This window comes from Gorilla gorilla, chromosome 6 (assembly GCF_029281585.2).
Source record: "Gorilla gorilla gorilla isolate KB3781 chromosome 6, NHGRI_mGorGor1-v2.1_pri, whole genome shotgun sequence".
In the NCBI taxonomy this organism is placed as follows: Eukaryota; Metazoa; Chordata; class Mammalia; order Primates; family Hominidae; genus Gorilla; species Gorilla gorilla.
Genome location: NC_073230.2, coordinates 154526895 through 154532515, shown reverse-complemented (window position 1 = coordinate 154532515; position 5621 = coordinate 154526895). Strand labels below are relative to the sequence as shown.

At 36.3% G+C, this 5621-nt stretch overlaps 1 pseudogene; it reads right to left on the bottom strand.

Annotated features, from left to right (window-relative positions):
• Window positions 1-3024: 3024 nt before the first annotated feature.
• On the bottom strand, window positions 3025-4654 carry LOC101143385 (probable C-mannosyltransferase DPY19L4; annotated as a pseudogene).
• Between the last annotated feature and the right edge of the window lie 967 nt (window positions 4655-5621).

Below are 5621 nucleotides of genomic sequence, written 5' to 3'. Positions count from 1 at the left end.
GCCGCAACCTTTGCTGTTGTTCCTGTTAGAAGGGTGAACGTGGACTACTTTAATCCTAGAATATTTTTAATAACATATGCATAAATTATGCAAATATATCTTATTTTTAACATTTTTTCAGATCGATTTTATTTAAGAAACAAGTCGACAGAAAGAAGTAAAAGCAGCTTACGAATATGTCAAAAAAAAACCACCACCAAACCTAACTCAGCACATTTACATTATATAAGTCAATAAAAATTCAATTAAATATTTCACACTAACTAAAAAGTAGGGTGTTCTATTTCCCCTTCAATATATGGACGATGACTTTTAAATTACATTGTTTTACATCCTCTAATCACAAGTACTACCATGTGACTATTCACTAGATGCTTAGATAACTATGGTAATATTTCCAAAAGGCTTGATGTGAAATACTAGTGACCCACGGCTCAGATGTACAGAGTCAACCTGAAGCACATCGTCTGCAACTATCTTAATATAGTTTAAAAAATTGTGTCTAAGAGTGAAAAGAGAAAGACTGAAACTAACCTGTCAGATATATGAGATCACCATCAAACAATTCTTTCTCTTTCTTTCTTTCTCTCTTTCCTTCTCCTTCCTTCCTTCCTTCTTTCCTTCCTTCCTTCCTTCTTTCTTTCTTTCTTTTTCTTTCTTTCTTTCTTCTTTTTTTATTTGAGACAGTCTCATCCTGTTGCCCAGGGTGGAGTGCAATGGCATGATCTTAGCTCACTGCAATCTTCACCTCGCATGTACAAGCGATTCTCCTGCCTCAGCCTCCCAAGTAGCTGGGACTACAGGCACCCGCCACCATACCCAGCTAATTTTTTTTAGTAGAGACGGGGGTCTCGCCATGTTGGCCGGGCTGGTCTCGAACTCCTGACCTCGTGATCTGCCCGCCTTGGCCTCCCAAAGTGCTGGGATTACAGGTGTGAGCCAACGCACCCGGCCCAAACAATTAAGTTCCAAAAGAGCAAAGCATCATAGAGTTCATCTAAGAATGCATGTACTTCTATAATATATGTATAACAGAAAATAAAGACAATAAAGAACTGCTCCCTTCTAAGGTAATAAAGTACTGAAAATGTAATTTTTGCAGCACTCTAACAAGTGAAAATTTTGAAAATCTGTTCACTGAGCAGGAGCACAAGGAAAAACTAAACAGGTATCCCAATTTATTAAAATGACACATCCATAGGCTACATCTATCCTGAATCTCTTTATAAGTCCAGATTAAGTATTTTAAAGTTTCTCTTAATAGATGATTAAAAATACAAAAATATTTAACTTAAAGGAACATAGAATTTAGACTGTGAAACCATGCTGTAAATTTTATTATAATCGTCATTTTTTCTTAATGTTGAAGACTGCATCAGTTTCATAAACAACATCACTCGTGTTTTATAATAAATACATCTGTATGCAGAGGTATGTTTAACAGCATCTGCCTGTATCTCCAGAAATTGTTGCTCATTTTAGAGCACATATTTTTATTCTGATAAAGATTTAATGTTTTACTTAATACTTCAGTAGAAAACATGAATAAATTGTATACCCAATATCAATATTTTTCTAAAAACCTGAACAACATTCTTTTAAATGTCCATTTAAAAATATAGATAACAGTTATTGTTTTATCATTATCAAATTGATATCAAATTAATAGGCATAAGGAAAAAACTAATCACTAGTCATAAAATATAAAATGCAATAATATTGTGCACTTTGTATTACTAAGAAAGTGTTCACTTATATAAGCAGCAGATGATGAGAACATTATCATGAAAATTCTGGATATATCTTTATGTATATCCTTAAAAATCACTTACCTTTATATAATTTCTATTTTAATTTAACTCTCACATATTTTCAGCTAACATTTAAATTCGTTTTTTATTGTAAAACTTCAGCTGTTATAAATCATGAAACACTTTCAGAAACTTGTTTAAAGGTAGGAATAATTCCTTCTAGTAAAGAATTATGTCACATTACATATTTGTTAAATGTTATGTTTGAGAAATACATTCTGACCTTCAACATATTCAAATTAAAGATCAATATTATAATGGAATGAAGATTTTACAGGGAAAATATTGCAATCAGTAAAAGCACGAAAGACCATGTAGTAGTGTGTACAGAGTTGTTTCCTTCCGGTGGGCTCTTGGTCTTGCTGACTTCAGGAATGAAGCCACGGACCTTTGTGGTGAGTGTTTACAGCTCTTAAAGGTGGCAGGGACCCAAAGAGTGAGCAGCAGCAAGATTTATTGTGAAGAGCGAAAGAACAAAGCTTCTACAGCGTGGAAGGGGACTCGAGCGGGTTGCCACTGCTGGCTGGGGTGGCCAGCTTTTATTCCCTTGTTTGTCCCCGCCCACATCCTGCTGACTGGTCCATTTTACAGAGTGCGGATTGGTGCATTTACAATCCTTTAACTAGACACAGAGCACTGATTGGTGCATTTTTACAGAGTACTGATTGGTGCGTTTACAATCCTTTAGCTAGACACGGAGTGGTGATTGGTGCATTTACAATCCTTTAGCTAGACACAGAGTGCTGATTGGTGCATTTTTACACAGCGCTGATTGGTGTGTTTACAATCCTTTAGCTAGACAGAAAAGTTCTCCCAGTACCCACTCGACCCAGGAAGTCTAGCTGGCTTCACCTCTCAGTAGGAAGGAAGACACTTGTTTGGAATATTGCAGAATGGTAGATATCATATTTTATCCAAGGACAGTAATGCTTGATCTTCTATTTCCCACAGAACTCTGGACCCAGTTAAGAGCAGGAGGGGGAAAGAAGCAGCAATATTTCAAATGTCCATACTCTAACCTGCAAAAGACACTGAGTAGGTGGAAGAAAACTGCATTTTACTTCAGGTAGTCTTTGAAATGAAAGCTCTGTTATTTTTCAAAATTGGAAGGATATCACAGGGTTGATTTTACATACAAAGTAGGATCTGATCCAGTAAGCTCTAGTGAAATAATTCACATATGGAGAAAGTTAATTTTTACCTCATGACAAAATCACCCATATTTTGAGTAGGTTAGCCTGTCACCTTCTTTGCAAACCACCAACAATATTGGGTATATGGTTCTTAACTGAAACCACTTGAAAAGTGTCATACAAAGTTAAGGAAAACATACACCAAATGCTGCTAACATGAACACATAAGGAATCCAGATGTACTTCAAGCCTTCTATAACCATCACAAGAGAATCCAATAAAATAGTGTGAATTACATGATAAATTATTTCTGGCCTTTCTCCAATTCATCCGTCATGAAGAATAACAGTTTCTGTCAGGAATTTAGGATTAATCCTCCTAAAAATAACTTGCAGTATAGAAAGAAAACAAATAATTAACACTAGAATATAGAAATGTAATAAAGAAGATTGTCAATTGCAAAAAAAAAAAAAAAAAAAAAAAAAAGGCTTGAGAAGGTGCCTGCAGGGAATCTTGACAGAGGAGCTAAATAACTGTAAAATTCTTAGTCATATGTAGTCCAAATTTTACTTCAAGGAATTTGAGCATGTGTCCATTTTCTTTGTGCTGGACAAACATCTTCATTATAATATTCAATGTCACTGTCAGAGTACACACCAAGTAAAAATTAATCACTTTCATTGTTTTAGCTACAAAAGTGTCTTTCTTCGCATTCAGCTGAAGGCACTTAGCAATCATTAAGGCTGCTAGTAAACTTAACAAAGGAAACACCAGTACAGCTGGATTCCCAAACTGAAGTAAACATCCCAGAAAGAGAGAAAATATGTAGATTTTATAAACTTCATAAACCCTGTCACTTTGCTCCAGCGGCAAGATATCGAGCAGGAATAGAGACACTGCTTGAAGAAACAGGAGATAGCGGCCGTACCTCACATCATCACAAATATGTAAGTTGAAGCACTTATCAACAAGTAGCAAAACTCCTCTCCATAAGTATTTCAGTTGCTTTTTAAATAGCCTGTAGGGGCAGCAACTTGGCATGCACAATATGGTAGTGCCCAGTTTTCTCTTAAAGGAATGGGGTATTCTATTCTTGTTGTATCTACCCTATTAAAAATGAGGCATGCAACAGTAAGCATTCCTGTTAGCCATGTTCCACTCATAAGCCAACTTGTAACAAATAATGCAGTAACATATTCTTTGGAATCCAAAAACAGTGCCAATATAGAAATACACTGGCTCAATAATCTCGTTGCTACCAGTGGCTTGACATAAAACACTGGCAATAAGTTGTGGATATACAGACATTTGCTGCACTGCATGTATAGTCTTTGGAGATACAGTTTTGTTATTGTGTGCCAGTTCATAAACACCTCTTTCAAATGAAGGTGCCTTTAACATATCTTTATGATAGGCCTAATAAATGGCACTGTCACCCTGAAACGTGATTCCCCGTTCAAGCTCGTTTTGGAGCTCTTTCAGGAATTGGAATGTCATTGATTGTTCTCTTCTTTAGCGGATTCCTTATTTTCTGAAGACTTTGGCCTTTTTTCTTTGGCGCAGCTCTACAGTTGATCTTTCTTCCTCCGCCCTGGTCTCCGCGGAGGCCGGGACATACCTCCGGCTGCAGCGAGGCAGGAGTCTCCCTCCCTCCGAATCTCCGAACCCCTCAGCCTCTCCGGGTCCGCTCCCGGCCGCCGCCGCAAACATACCTTTTAATTATTGTTTTCCTAGTAATAAAAATCTTACACAAAAGCTAAACGAAATTTTATGCAATTCCCTGGTTAATGTTTCTTGATGACATAAGCTGCTCTGTATATACTTACCTGAGTGCAGCTAACCTTGTTACACTGGAACTCGATCTTGACAGACAGCCAAAATACATTATCTTATGATCTTCTTGTGGAAAATGGTAGTTTCCTGCTTTGATGTTTTTTTACCAGACCGGGGTCAGGCTTTATACCCTGAACTGTTCTTGTAAAGTTTTTCAGCTGATAATCACGGGCCTTATATCTGGTGATTGTCCTGTGCTAATTTGATAATGAAACAGAGAACTGAAGGTATCTTCTCCCAAAGGGCTTCAGAGAAAAGAGATTTTCCCAATATATTAATGTCTTAAACACACGTACACACACACGCACAGTTTCTAGTTAAATAACTTTGAGAAACATTAGGTTAAAAACACCTTAAGAAATTTTGCCTAACCCAGGGTAATGAGGTTAACGTCTACATAATCTTCTAGATTATCTATTATTTCAATTTCCACAGTTAGATATATCGACATGAAATTGACATGAAATTTTGTGTAGGTTTGACATATGGTACAAGTTCTATTTTTCCCCCAAAACTTCGTCTACAGTTACTCTGGGCTATGTTTATGTATAAATCAAGTGTTTATATATATTAGGCTCTGTCTGGAGGCTCTTTATTATGTACTTGTACTATTCCCACATTGTCTTAGTGTAGCTTCATTATGAATAGAGCAAGGCTTCCCACCTAAAAGACTGCTTGGCTATTGTTAGCCACTTGCATTTCCACTTAAAATATAGAATAGACTTACAAATTGTTAAAAATACCAAAATAATAGAAATACATTGTTGGGACAATTTTGATTGAATTTGTATTTAATTTAAGAAGAAGTTTAAGGAGAATTTCCATCTTTAAATTACTGTCTCCA